Genomic DNA, 15,939 nt, shown 5'->3' on the forward strand with positions numbered 1-15,939 from the left:
GATCCTCCCACCTCAGCCTCCTGAGTAGCTGGGACCATAAGCACACACCACCATGTCCAGCTAATTTTTGTATTTTTGGTAGAGATGGGGTTTTGCCATGTTGCCTAGGCTGGTCTCAAACTCCTGAGCTCAAGCAATCTGCCCACTTCAGACTGCCAAAGTGCTGGGATTACAGGTGTGAGCCACTGTGCCCAGCTTGTTTTATTTTGAGACAGCGTCTTGCTCTGTTGCGCAGGCTGGAGTGCAGTGGTGCAATCATGGCTCACTGTAGCCTCCAATTCCTGGACTCAGGTGATCGTCCCACCTCAGCTTCCTGAGTAGCTGGGAGTACAGGCGCATGCCACCATGCAAGGCTAATTTAAAATTTTTTGGTAGCAATAGGGTCTTACTAGATTGTCCAAGATGGTCTTGAACTCCTTGCCTCAAGTGATCCTCCCGTCTCAGCCTCCCAAAGTGCTGGAATTACAGCATGAGCCACCATGCCTCACCCAGGAGTATCTAGTTTTTATCACGTGTCCACACTGACATCCTCCTTCCCATCTTGTGTAAGGTCATCTGTCCATGTGGTTTGCTGTTGTGTCTGCCTCATCTGGACCTCAAGACCTCTTCATATCTGTCAGCAATATATGCCACACCTATTCTGCTCAAGGCCATTGGGGAAAATGTTTTGCTGCTCCCTTTGCCACCCATAAGCAGGAGTCATACTCTTCAACTGTTCCTTCTCTTCTTCTCCTGGACTATCTTGGGTGTGGGAACTCCATAAGGTTTGTCACCCAGTGTAAGGTTGGGCTGCTGTAACAAAGAAAATGAACAATCATTTACTGGCTGGAACAAGTTAGAAGTTTACTTTTGCCTTCTATCATTGTCTAAGGGCTAACGTTCCAGGTCTGCTGGTGGCTGTGGTCCATGTTGTCATCCAGGTAGCTGTAAGAATTAAAGAAAGAGGAAAGAAACACAAAAAGGTGGCTCTCCAGTCAAGACAGATTTATTTTAGAGAAAACAAACCTGAGAGGCGCCTTCTGGCCGAGTTAGGTCAGAGACACACTCTTTTACAGACTGTGAGTTTTTAAGGATTCAGGGTAGGAGAGTTTATCAGAGGCTTGGACTGCTTCTGTATCTCTTTGTTCTTATCTGGGAGGGAGAGTTGTGTGTCTTGTTTCCATACATCTTTCTGCAGCTGCAGACATATCCCCTGAGTCTGCTTTTAGCTTCCCTTAGTGCACCTGAAGGGAAAGGAATGTGCTTATTAAGGCCCACTGTTTTACTGGGGCCCATTGTGTGAGGGTGAAGTTTGGCAGTTACCCAAGAGACTTTTCCCCCACCTGCCTCTGTGCCCAAGCTGTTTTATCTGTGGTTTACTGTCTGTTCTTTCTGGCTGCTTGTAGTTAGAAGAGAAGTGATTTCCTTGAAATGCATGAGGCTAGAAAGGGAGTTGGAACTTAAAGGGGCGGCGTTTGTCCAAGATGACGGTACTCCTCCTCTGTCAATACCCACATTCCTTCCACTGTCTGCGTGGTTGAGCTAGGTCATGTGGGGTTCAGCTAGGAGGAACAGTAAAAGTCCTTGGACCTCTTCTCTCTTTCGACTCCTAGGTGATCTCCTAGGATCTCATCCTAGGATCCTAGGATCCTAGGATCTCATCTCATCTAGTTCTTGGCTTTTCTATCACTGATGATTTTGAAATTTGTCTTTAATCTGGCCTCTCCTCTGAACTTGACATCCCCATTTGGAGGTCCATAGCCATCTCAAACTTGATTATGTCTAAAAATGGCCAGTTCCTTCTGTTGTCCTCCCTCTTTCAGTGAATGACAGTTCCATTTTTCCAGTTGTTCAGGCAGAAAAGCTTGGTGTCATTTTTGACTCCTCTTTTTCTCTCATATCCCAGATCTGGTCTGTCAGTAAATGCTTTTGGCTCCATTGTCAAAATACTGGTATCTTTCTCTAGTTGAACTCCTGTTATCCAAACTCAGAAACCAAAGAGATGCAGACAAAATGTTTCAAATATCCCTCAGTATCTGAGTCCTTACTACTGCTATTTTCCTTAGACCTAGGCCCTGTGTTTTAGAGGACACTGCATATCACAAACACACAAAAAATAAGGATAACATGAGTGCCTCTATCACCGGGATCTGAAGCTCAGGGCTGATTTAGCACAACCCGTTATCATAAACATCTGCTCCAGGACTTGCACCATTCAGGCCCCGGGGAATGCTTCTAAAATGTCTTGCCCTATGTTCTAGAAACAAAAATGGACTGTGTTGATTGCTATAAAGGTTTACAGGTTGTTATCACTGCCAACATCAGAGACAGACACCGCTTTGGAGTCTGGGAAGGGCAGAGAGGTAGAAACGCTTAGGTAAGAGAAAAGACAGGCCAGGCGCAGTGGCTCATGCCTGTAATCCCAGCACTTTGGGAGGCCAAGGCAGGTGTATCACCTGAGGTCAGAAGTTCGAGACCGGCCTGACCAACATGGAGAAACCCCGTCTCTACTAAAAATACAAAATTAGCCGGGCGTGGTGGCACAGGCCTGTAATCCCAGCTGCTAGGGAGGCTGAGGCAGGAGAATCGCTTGAACCTGTGAGGCAGAGGTTGCAGTGAACCGAGATCACACCATTGCACTACAGCCTGGGCAACAAGAGTGAAACTCCATCTCAAAAAAAAAAAAAGAGAGAAAAGACAAATTAATTGATTCACCAAATCCTTTCTGATAGCATGAATGCAATTAATTGTTGCATAATGGAGTATCACTTCCCAGAGGTACCCAGTGTCAATTTTCTTGCTTCTTTTTCAATTTCAATTACTTTTCCAAACTGGAGGTGTTTGCAGATTACTTTGGTATTCACAACAACAGTTAGACATGGCAGCATGGAATGTTTTCCAGTGGAACAAATCTTTTCTTATCTGTGTATGGATAGATCTACATGTAATAAGGGCAGAGCATGGTACAAATTCTTCCCATTGGCATTTAGATGGCTCTTGAACACTAAAATGGCAAGGTTTTTTTTAATTAATAAGATTTGATTAAATTTTCAAAAAATGACAGCTTTAAATAATATTGATTTAAAACTTTTTAATGCCTATAATTTGTGTTTGTATTTTATTTTATTTTTTGAGACTGAGTCTCGCTCTGTCTCTAGGCTGGAGTGCAGTGGTACGATCACAGCTCACTGCAGCCTCGACCTCCTGGACTCAATTGATCCTCCCACCTCAGCTTCTTAAGTAGATGGGACTACAGGCGTGTACTACCAAGTCCAGCTAATTTTTGTATTTTTTTGTAAATACTGGGTTTTGCCACGTTGCCCAGGCTGGTCTCGAATCCCTAGGCTCAAACAATTCACCCGCCTCAGCTTCCCAAAGTGTTGAGATTACAGGCGAGAGTCACTGCACCTGGCCTATTTATTATTTTTATTTTTTTATTTTATTATTATTTTTTTGAGATGGAGTCTTGCTCTGTCGCCCAGGCTGGAGTGTAGTGGCCCAGTCTCGGCTCACTGCAAGCTCCGCCTCCTGAATTCACGCCATTCTCCTGCCTCAGCTTCCCGAGCAGCTGGGACTACAGGCGCCCGCCACCATGCCCGGCTAATTTTTTGTATTTTTAGTAGAGATGGGGTTTCACCGTGTTAGCCAGGATGGTCTCGATCTGACCTTGTGATCCACCCGCCTCGGCCTCCCAAAGTGCTGGATTACAGGTGTGAGACACCACACCCAGCCTATTTATGTATTTATTTTAGAGACAGTGTCTCATTCTGTCACCTAGACTGGAATACAGTGGCACAATCATAGCTCACTGCAACCTGGAACTCCTGGGCTCAAATGATCCTCTTGCTTCACCCTCCAGAGTAACTGGAACCACAGGCGCAAGACACCACATCTATCTGCTTTTTAATTTTTAATAAATTATGTAAAATATTTTGGAGTAATTTTTAAAATATAGGCCAGGCAAAGTGGCTCTCTCCCGTAATCCCAGCACTTTGGGAGGCTGAGGTGGAAGGATTGCTTGAGGCCAGGAGTTGGAAAACAGCCTGGGCAACTTAGAAAGACCCTGTTGCTATAAAAAAATAAAAAATTTTAAAAAATATATAAAACATTTTAAGTTTTAATTTTCACATTTATTTTTATTTATTTTTTGATCAAAATATATTCAAATTTTATATACTTTAAAACAGTTACATTTTAGTTTATTTATTTATTTATTTATTTATTTATTTTTTGAGACAGAGTTTCACCCTTTTGCCCAGGCTGGAGTGCAGTGGCGCAATCTCAACTCACTGCAACGTCTGCCTCCCCGGTTCAAGAGATTCTCCCGCCTCAGCCTCCTGAGTAGCTGGGATTACAGGTGTGTACCACCATGCCTGGCTAATTTTTGTATTTTCAGTAGAGACGGGGTTTTACCATGTTGGCCAAGCTGGTCTCGAACTCCTGACTTCAGATGATCCACCTGCCTCAGCCTCCCAAAGTGCTGGGATTACAGGCATGAGCCACTGTGTCCAGCCTTTAGTTTAAATTCTTTAGATCAGGGGCTAGTAAACTTTTCTGTAAAGGGCCAGATAGTAAATATTTTAGACTTTGAGGGTCATTATGGTCTTTGTCACAACTACTCAGCCATTGTAGGACAAAGGTAGCCATGGACAATACATAAATGAATAAGTGTGGCTGTGTTCCAGTAAAACTTTATTTACAAAAACAGGCAGCGAAGCCTGATTTGACCCACAGGCTCTAGTTTGTTAATGACTAGATTGTTACTGTCAAGGCTGAGTGTGGTGGCTCACGCCTATAATCCCAGCACTTTGGGAGGCCGAGGCAGGTGGATCACCTGAGGTCAGGAGTTTGAGACCAGCCTGGCCAAAATGGCGAAAACTCCATCTCCATTAAAAGCACAAAAATTAGCCAGGCATGATGGCACATGCCTGTAGTCCCAGCTACTTGGGAGGCTGAGACCGGAGAATCGCTTGAACCTTGGAGGCAGAGGTTGCAGTGAGCCGAGATGGCACCACTGCACTCCAGCCTGGGTAACAGAGCAAGACTCCATTTCAAAAATAAATAAATGGGCTGGGCGTGGTAGCTCATGCCTGTAATCCCAGCACTTTGGGAGGCCGAGGCGGGTGGATCACGAAGTCAAGAGATTGAGACTACCCTGGCTAACATGGTGAAACCCTGTCTCTACTAAAAATACAAAAAATTAGCCGGGTGTGGTGGCACATGCCTGTAGTCCCAGCTACTTGGGAGGCTGAGGCAGGAGAATCACTTGAACCCAGGAGGCAGAGGTTGCAGTGAGCCGAGATCATGCCACTGTACTCCAGCCTGAGCAACAGAGCAAGACTCCATCTCAAAAAAAAAAAAAAAAGAAAAGAAAAGGATACTTGCACACACATATTTATAGCACCACGATTCATAATCTCAAAAGTATGGAACCGGCCTAAATGCCCAGCACCAGTTAGTGGATAAAAAAAATGTGGTATGGGCCAGCTGCGGTGGCTCACCCCTGTAATCCTAGCACTTTGGGAGGCTGAGGCAGGTGTACCATGAGGTCAGGAGTTCAAGACCAGCCTGGCCAAGATGGTGAAACCCCATCTCTACTAAAAATACAAAAATTAGCCAGGCATGGTGGTGGGTGCCTGTCATCCTAGCTACTCGAGAGGCTGAGGCAGAGAATTGTTTGAACCCAGGAGGTGGAGGTTGCAGTGAGCCAAGATTGCGCCTTTGCACTCCAGCCTGGGCGACAGGGCAAGACTCCTTCTCAAAAAAAAAGAAAGAAAGAAAGAAAGAAAATGTGGTGTGTATACACCATGGAATACTACTCATCCATAAAAAGGAATGAAATAATGGCATTTACAGCAACCTGGATGGAGTTGGGGGCCATTATTCTAAATGAAGTAACTCAGGAATGGAAAATCAAATATTGAATGTTCTCATTTATAAGTGGGAGCTAAGCTATGAGGATGCAAAGGCATAAGAATGATATAATGGACTTGAGGGACTTACGGGGAAGAGTAGGAGAGGCGAGGGATAAAAAACTATACATTGGGTACAGTGTACACTACTCAGGTGATAGGTGTACCAAAATCTCAGAAATCACCACAAAAGAACTTATCTTTGTAACCAAAAACCACCTGTTTCCCAAAAATGATTGAAATAAAAAAAGAAAAACCTTTTCCTTTCTCTGCCACATGTCTAGGCTACAAATTTTCCAAACACTTATGCTCCATTTCCCTTTAAATATAAGTTCCAACTTTAAGTCATTCCTTTGCTCCTGCATCTGAACATAGGCTATTTGAAGCAGTCAGACCACATCTTTAATATTTTGCTGCTTAGGAATTTCTTCCACCAGATACCCTAAGTCATCACGATGAAGTTCAAACGTCTACAGATACCTAGGGCATGAATTAAATCCAGCCAACCTCTTTGCTAAGGCATAGCACGAGTGACCTTTGGTCCAGTTCCCAATACATTTCTCATTTCCATCTGAGACCTCAGCAGCCTGGACCTCACTGTCCATATCACTATCAACATTTTGGTCACAACCATTTAACCAGCTTCTGAGAAGTTCCAAAGTTTCCCTCATCTTCCTGTCTTCTTCTGACCTCTCCAAAGTCTTCCAACCTCTGCGCATTACCCAGTTTCAAAGCTGCTTCCACATTTTCAGGTACCTTTATGGCAATACCCCACTCCTTGGTACCAATTTTCTGTATTAGGCCATTATTGCCTTGCTATAAAGAAATACCTGGCCAGGGCTGGGCACGGTGGCTCACACCTGTAATCCCAGCACTTTGGGAGGCCAAGGCGGGTGGATCACTAGGTCAGGAGATCAAGACCATCCTGGCCAACATGGTGAAACCCCATCTCTACTAAAAATACAAAAATTAGCTGGGCCTGGTGGTGCGTGCCTGTAATTCTAGCTACTCGAGAGGCTGAGGCAGGAGAATCAGTTGAACCAGGGAGTCGGAGGTTGCAGTGAGCCAAGAATGCGCTAATGCACTCCAGCCTGGCAACAGAGTGATACTCCGTCTTAAAAAAAAGAAAAAATAGAAATACCTGGCCGGGCACAGTGGCTCATGCCTATAATCCCAGCACTTTGGGAGGTCAAGGTGGGTGGATCACGAGGTCAGGAGATCAAAACCATCCTGGCCAACATGGTGAAACCCCGTCTCTACTAAAAATACAAAAATTAGCTGGGCATGGTGGCGCACACCTGTAGTGCCAGCTACTCAGGAGGCTGAGGCAGGATAATTGCTTGAACCTGGCAGGCGAATGTTGCAGTGAGCAGAGATCGCACCACTACACTCCAGCCTGGCGACAGAGTGAGAATATCTGAGGTTGAGTAATTTGTAAGAAAAGAGGTTTAGCTGGGCATGGTGGCTTTTGCCTCTAATCCCAGCACTTTATGAGGCTGAGGCAGGTGGATCACTTGAGCTCAGGAGTTCGAGACCAGCCTGGGCAACATGGCAGAATGCCATCTCTACAAACAATACAAAAATTAGCCAAGTGTGGTGGCATAGACTAATAGGAGATCTAGTTTGTTTTCATAGATTCCAGTTCATCTTCATGGTGGTGTGCACCTGTGGACCCAGCTACCCGGGAGACTGAGGCAGGAGAATTGCTTGAACTGGGGAGGCAGAGGTTGCAGTGAGCTGAGATCAAGCCACTGCACTCCAGACTGGGTATCAGAGCGAGACTCCATCTCAAGAAAAAATAAAATAAAATAAAATAAAACAAAATAAAATCAGTGAAAAAAAAAAAACAAGCCTGAGCATGGTGGCTCATGCCTGTAATTCCAGAATTTTGGGAGGCTGAGGTGGGAGGATCGCTTGAGGCTAGGAGGTTGAGACCAGCCTGGGCAACCAAGTGAGACTCTATCTCTACAAAAAGTTAAAAATTAGCCAGGTGTGGTGGTGTGTGCCTGTATTCCCAGCTACTTAGGAGGCTGAGATGCAAGGATCCTTTGAACCCAGGAATTCAAGGTTGCAGTGACCTATGATTGTGCAGTGACTCCAGCCTGGGTGACAGAGCAAGACCTTTTCTCAAACAACAAAAGCAAAAACAATAAGATTTTTAAAAACCAGAAAGTAGGAGAAAAAGATGTAAAAGATATCGCTGGGCACGGTGGCTCATGTCTGACCCCAACACTGTGGGAGGCTGAGGCAGGAGGATCACTTGAGGCCAGGAGTTTGAGAATAGCCTGGGTTAGCCGGGCGTGGTGGCAGGCACCTGTAATCCCAGCTACTCGGGAGGCTGAGGCAGAAGAATTGCTTAAACTTGGGAGGCGGAAGTTGGCAGTGAGCTGAGACCACGCCACTGCACTCCAGCCTGAGCAAAAGAGCAAGACTCTTGTCTCAAAAAAAAAAAAAAAAAAAAAAGAGAGAGAGAATAGCCTGGGCAATATGGTAAGACCTGATCTCTACAAAAAATAATTTTTAAAAAATTAGCCAGGCACTGTGGCACACATCTGTAGTCCTAGCTACTCTGGAGGCTGAGGTGGGAGGACTGTTTGAGCCCAGGATTTTGAGGTTGCTGTGAGCTGCAAATGCACCACCGCACTCCAGCTTGGGTGACAGAGTGGGATCCTGTCTCAGAAAAAAAAAAAAAAGAATAAAGATGTAGTTATCTTATGAAAGGTTAAAAAAAAGAAAAGTGTCTGAGAAGACTCCAGTAGAACAAAAGGAAAGGAAAAAAGAGAGAAAAAAAGAATTATTCAAAATGATTTTTTTTAAAAGTAAATTTTGTCCTAAAGTCAAATGACTGATTATTTAAGAAAGAAAAAATATAAAACAAACAAAAGGTCTGAGCAGGTTGTGGAAGGTCAGAGTAAGTCATAAAAGGTTTATAAAGGATAAATTTATGAAAGAAATTTTATGTATTATCAAGTTGAATATACTTAAAAGAGGATTATTTGTAGATCTTTCTAAAGATTGTGGTTTAAGCCAGGTCCAGCGGCTCACCCCTCTAATCCTAGCACTTTAGGAGGCTGAGGCAGGAGAATTGCTTGAGCCTGGGAGTTTGAGACTAGCCTGGGCAACATAGTGAGACCAGGTCTCTACAAAAAATAAAAAAAATTACAGAGGCATGATGGCATGCGCCTGTAGTCCCAGCCACTTGTGAGGGTGAGGAGGGAGGATCACTTGAGCCCAGAATTTAAGGATGCAGTGAGCTACAATATTGCCACTGCACTCTAGCCTGGGCAACAGTGTGAGACCCTGTTTCCAAAAAAAATTTAAATTTAAATTTAAAACATTAAGAAATGAATAAGCTTTAATATTAAAAATATAATTATACAAAACTAAAATTTTGGTCCCATATGATGAACAATAAGTTTTTCTTGAAGTATTCATCTGCTTTCAGTAAAATTGCAAAAGCTTTTGACTTTTAATTCTAAAATCTGTTTCTGTAAATTTTCAACCATCTTCCAAACTACAGCTTTTTTTTTTTACAGATTCCATTTAATTTTCCTAGTTTCCAATTGGAAATAGAGTCTTCTTCATTTAGAATGATTATTTCATTTCTCAAGGTAGAGTTTTCCTCTTGAAGCTTCTCAGGTACATCTCTTGGAATTTTACCTTTTGCTGTTGATATAGTTCAGATTTTTGTCCTTGCCCAAATCTCATGTTGAATTGTAATCCCCAGTGCTGGAGGTGGGGCCTAGTGGAAGGTATTTGGATCACGGGGGTGGATCCCTCATGCCTTGGTGCTGGCTTCATGATAGTGAGTTCTCACGAGATCTGGTCATTTAAAAGTGTGTGTACCTCCCCTTGGCTCTCTCTCTTGCTCCTGCTTTGAATGTGTGATGTGCCTGCTCCTGCTTCACTTTCTGCTATGAGTAAAAACTCTCTGAGGCCTTCCCAGAAGCAGATGCTGCTGTGCTTCCTGTATAGCCTGTAGAACCGGGAGCCAATTAAACCTCTTTTTTTGTTTGTTTGTTTGTTTGAGACAGGGTCTCACTCTGTCACCCAGCAGGCTGGAGTGCAATGGTGTGATCTCAGCTCACTGCAGCCTCAACCTCCTGGGTGGTGGTCCTCCTGTCTCAGCCTCCTGAATAGCTGGGACTACAGGTGCCCGCCACCATGCCCGGCTAATTTTTTTGTATTTTTGGTAGAGACAGGGTTTCACCATGTTGGCTAGGCTGGTTTTGAACTCCTGACCTTGAGTTGGTCTCGAACTCCTGACCTAAGGTGATCTGCCCGCCTTGGCTTCCCAAAGTGCTGGGATTACAGGCGTGAGCCACCATGCCTGGCCATTTTTTAAAAAATTTATTTACTTTTTGAAACAACCTTAAATAATCTTGTGTTTAGACAAAATTATTTATTTATTTATTTATTTATTTTTTGAGACAGAGTCTCGCTCTGCCACCCAGGCTGGAGTGCAGTGGCGTGACCTTGGCTCGCTGTAACTTCCACCTCCTGAGCAATTCTCCTGCCTCAGCCTCCCGAGTAGCTGGGATTACAGGAACCCGCCACCACACCCAGCTAATTTTTTTGTATTTTTAGTAGAGACAGGGTTTCACCAAGTGATCAAAATGATTTTTTGAATAAAGAACACATTTTTATGTCTTTTATTTTTTTATTTTTTTTCCTGATTTTTTTTTACAATGATTTTTTTTTAAATTTATTTTTATTGATCATTCTTGGGTGTTTCTCGCAGAGGGGGATTTGGCAGGGTCATAGGACAATAGTGGAGGGAAGGTCAGCAGGTAAACAAGTGAACAAAGGTCTCTGGCTTTCCTAGGCAGAGGATCCTGCGGCCTTCAGCAGTGTTTGTGTCCCTGGGTACTTGAGATTAGGGAGTGGTGATGACTCTTAACGAGCATGCTGCCTTCAAGCATCTGTTTAACAAAGCACATCTTGCACCGCCCTTAATCCATTTAACCCTGAGTGGACACAGCACATGTTTCAGAGAGCACAGGGTTGGGGGTAAGGTCATAGATCAACAGCATCCCAAGGCAGAAGAATTTTTCTTAGTACAGAACAAAATGAAGTCTCCCATGTCTACTTCTTTCTACACAGACACAGCAACAATCTGATTTCTCTATCTTTTCCCCACCTTTCCCCCTTTTCTATTCCACAAAACCGCCATCGTCATCACGGCCCATTCTCAATGAGCTGTTGGGTACACCTCCCAGACGGGGTGGTGGCCAGGCAGAGGGGCTCCTCACTTCTCAGAAGGGGCGGCCGGGTGGAGGCTGACCCCCCACCTCCCTCCCGGAGGGGGCGGCTGGCTGGGCAGGGGCTGGCCCCCCACCTCCCTCCCGGACGGGGTGGCTGCCGGGCGGAGACGCTCCTCACTTCCCAGACGGGGTGGCTGCCAGGCAGAGGGGCTCCTCAGTTCTCAGACGGGGCGGCTGCCGGGCGGAGGGGCTCCTCACTTCTCAGATGGGGTGGCTGCTGGGCGGAGGGGCTCCTCACTTCTCAGATTGGGAGGCCGGGCAGAGACGCTCCTTACCTCCCAGGTGGGGTCACGGCCGGGCAGAGGCGCTCCTCACATCCCAGACGGGGCGGCGGGGCAGAGGCGCTCCCCACATCTCAGACGATGGGCGGCCAGGCAGAGACGCTCCTCACTTCTTAGACGGGATGGCGGCCGGGAAAAGGCGCTCCTCACTTCCCAGACTGGGCAGCCGGGCAGAGGGGCTCCTCACATCCCAGACGATGGGCGGCCAGGCAGAGATGCTCCTCACTTTCCAGACGGGGTGGCGGCCAGGCAGAGGCTGCAATCTCGGCACTTTGGGAGGCCAAGGCAGGCGGCTGGGAGGTGGAGGTTGTAGCTAGCCGAGATCACGCCACTGCACTCCAGCCTGGGCAACATTGAGCACTGAGTGAACGAGACTCCGTCTGCAATCCCGGCACCACGGGAGGCTGAGGCTGGCGGATCACTCGCGGTTAGGAGCTGGAGACCAGCCTGGCCAACACAGCGAAACCCTGTCTCCACCAAAAAAATACGAAAACCAGTCAGGCGTGGCTGTGCGTGCCTGCAATCGCAGGCACTAGGCAGGCTGAGGCAGGAGAGTCAGGCAGGGAGGTTGCAGTGAGCCGAGATGGCAGCAGTACGGTCCAGCTTCGGCTCGGCATCAGAGGGAGACCATGGAAAGAGAGGGAGAGGCAGACTGTGGAGAGGGAGAGGGAGAGGGAGAGGGAGAGGGAGAGGGAGAGGGAGAGGGAGCTATGTCTTTTAAATAATTTTTTATCTAGAACATTTTTTTTCTTTCTTCTTTTCTTTTTTCTTTTTTTTTTTTTTGAGACAGAGTTTCACCCTTGTTGCCCAGGCTGGAGTGCAATGGCATGATCTCAGCTCACTGCAACCTCCGCCTCCCAGGTTCAAGTGATTCTCTTGCCTCAGCCTCCCAAGTAGCTGGGATTACAGGCTCCCGCCACCATGGCTGGCTAATTTTTGTATTTTTAGTAGAGATGGGGTTTCGTCATGTTGGCCAGGCTGGTCTCAAACTCTTGACCTCAAGTGATCCACCTGCCTCAGCCTCCCAAAGTGCTGGGATTACAGGCCTGAGCCACCATGCCTGACTTTCAAGAACACATTTTACTTGTTTGGTACCTGTGTATACAGAATTATATATACATTAATTAGAATTTTAAACTCTTGTAAACCTTTATTTTTAGTGAAAACCTAGAAAGTAAGCAAATTTTGAATTGTATCTTAACATTTTATGAATACATAATTTTTTAGAAATTTTTTATAACATAATTTTTTAATGTGGAGCAGGACGTATTTATTAACAACTACAAATATCTTTTCGCTTTTTGTAAAATTTAGGAAGCCAAAAGTAAATATACTTGAATCTATGTTTAGCAATTAATGTGTAGCATTTTATCTTATTTGGAAATGATCCAGATACTTTATCAATATCTACTGCCTAATTTAATATATCATAACTTTAAGATGTCAAATTACATGAAAGTTTATTTGTAAACATTTATCCTATTTACATTTGCCTTAATTGATTAATTTTTTTAATTACACCTAAATTACTTACTAATTTCTTAAGAGCAAAGACAATTCCATAAGCCGTTTCAGAGAAATGTCAGGGGTTTGGACTGGTGTTTTAGATGATGGTGACTGCTCCAGTGGTTTTAATTGGCCATCCTATGCACATATTTAGAATGTTTGTTTTTGCTCTTGAAAGATGTTTAGAAATAAGCAGGCTTAGGGGGAAGCCAGTAAAAGAGCCAAATTGTTTACAGATGTGCATAACCAAACCAAAATGAAACCAAAATAAGAATGTTCACAAAAGGTTTAATCCAGGTATGCAGACCAAACAAAATATCAAACCAGGCTTCCAGAACTACAGGTGAATTAACCAGAAAAGATACGAGGTCCTCACAGTCAGAACATAAGCTCTGTAAGAGAGTATACTCACCAGAAAGACAAAATGTCTTTACATTGGAAAGAGCTCATCAGAAAAGACAGTCTTTTATCATCCCAGAAGGGATGCAACACTCTTTATTAAGGTGATGTTACTCAAATCACATCCCAAACAAAGTTAAAGAGCATCTACCAAAAAGAGGGAGGCTTGGCTTGAGAGAAGACTCACCAGGGCAGAAAAAGGAGAGCCATGGAAGTAGAGAGCTGAAAGGCCTCAAGGGAGTACTGCACCCTGGTTCCAAGAATCACTAGTTTATTCTGAAAATGATTATGCTTCAGATCCCACTTCTGACACCATGTTTGTCAACCTAAATAACAGACAGAGAGAGGCTCTCTAAAAGAAAATTATTTTTACTTGAGAATGAAATTTGCAACGGGAATACATATGCCATATTAAACTGTGTCTATATTTAGAGAGGTAAAGGAAGACAAAGGTTTTTGTTTGTTTTTTTGTTTGTTTTTTGAGATGGAGTCTGGCTCTGTCGCCCAGGCTGGAGTGCAATGGCACAATCTCAGCTCACTGCAAGCTCCGCCTCCCGGGTTCACACCATTCTCCTGCCTCAGCCTCCTGAGTAGCTGGGACTACAGGCGCCCACCACCATGCCCGGCTAATTTTTTGTATTTTTAGTTGAGACGGGGTTTTACTGTGTTAGCCAGGATGGTCTCGATCTCCTGACCTCGTGATCCGCCTGCCTCGGCCTCCCAAAGAGACAAAGGTTTTTAAAGGAAAAATGAGAATTGCATAATTGTTTTGAGATAATTATCCTTTTTAATTATCTTTTTTTTTTTCTGAGATGGAGTCTCACTCTTTCACCCAGGCCGGACTGCAGTGGCGCTATCTCGGCTTACTGCAAGCTCCACCTCCCAGGTTCATGCCATTCTCCTGCCTCAGCCTCCTGAGTAGCTGGGATTACAGGTGCCCGCCACGGCACCCGGCTAATTTTTTGTATTTTTAGTAAAGACGGGGTTTCACCATGTTAGCCAAGATGGTCTCGATCTCCTGACCTCGTGATCCGCCTGCCTCGGCCTCCCAAAGTGCTGGGATTACAGGTGTGAGCCACCGTGCCCGGCCGAGATAATTATCCTTGATTACAATGATCAAATATTAATAACAAGGGTGATGCTAGTCTGAGATTGGACAGCAGTTGACAGATGTTCTCGTGGATATATTTTTGTGTGTATATAAGTTTGTGGTGGCCTTTGTGCAAGCATGTGGTTTTTGCAGAGTTTTCTGTTATATTTCTTATTATCAAGCATTTGTGCATAAGAAAACTCCCTTTTTGGCCTTCCCCATCTCCATTTGTCAGGGTTTTTTAATCAAAATGGGTGATTCTATTTTGATTCTGACAACTTTCACAAAACACTTCTCACACCCCTGTTGCTGATACTCTGGTCCAAGCCATCTTAATTTCTCAGCTGGCATAGTGGGCTTGGTAGTCAATTTAGCTAAGATGGAACTATGTTTCTTAGAAATCCCTTTCCTGTGTAGTTTTGGGTGAGAATTTGCCACCAGAAGATGTGGACACAATTTAGAAAGAAGACGTTCAGATGTAGCCATGCTTGCAATTGGAAAGCCAACATAGAGTCAGATGCTACTGCAGTTTACGTGTGGTTTCATTAATCTGCTGGCTCCCCTTGTTGGTGTGAGGCAGCAGCTGGGCGCAAAGCCACTCCATCTCCCCCTGGACTTCTACCTTCAGCTTCCCAAACTCCTGGGCTAGATATATGTTGATGAAGGTCATCAGCTTCTCCTGTAGGTCATCATCAAACTTGGAGGCTTAGGGGTAGGGAGAGACCAATAGGAGATCTAGTTTGTTTTCATGGGTTCCATTTTGACCTTGTCCTCCCCCATTTCATGTCCATTTTTCCTTTCCAGTTACCTGCCCTGATGACTTCTAGTCCAATACCAGATCCACAAGAAACAGCTGTGCGTAAACTGTTTGACCAGCATCCACAACTGCATCAGATCAAATCCCTATAATAAATCCCTTATTCTATATAACTTCTAATGGTTCTGCTTCGCTGATAGAACCCTGATACACCTGGGTTATTGCAATTGACTCCTAACTGATCTCCCTACTTCTAACCTTGCTCCACTGGGCAGATAGATATGTTACTTCTCTGCTCAAATACCTCCAATAGCTTCTAAGTAAATGCCAAAGTCCTTACTTACTCTGACTGTGCCAGACTCAGCTTAGATGTCTCCCAATGGAAGGTCCCAGCAGCCAACATCGTTGTCTCATCTCCAGATATTATTGGCTGCCTCAGCCTCATGGGGAGACAAGTGCTAGTGTTTAGCATGAACTTGATTAAACCTGCTATAATGAGACCACAGCAACTTAAACACTTGTGTCTGACCCAACTAAGGATATAAAGGTTCTGATTTCCCCAGCAACTGCCCAGTGGAAGCAGTTAACACAATCCCAAAGTCAGGCTTTTACTTCTTTAGGATTGCAACCCCGAAGAAAGCATTAGCATACAACCTTTGATTCATGCTCTGTTTTCTAGGGAACATAGGCTGACATTTAGTACCAAAAGAGATCTTCAGGGTATGATTTCAGGGTTTGATTCCTCACCTAC

Source organism: Gorilla gorilla, chromosome 1, assembly GCF_029281585.2.
Source record: "Gorilla gorilla gorilla isolate KB3781 chromosome 1, NHGRI_mGorGor1-v2.1_pri, whole genome shotgun sequence".
Taxonomy (NCBI): Eukaryota; Metazoa; Chordata; class Mammalia; order Primates; family Hominidae; genus Gorilla; species Gorilla gorilla.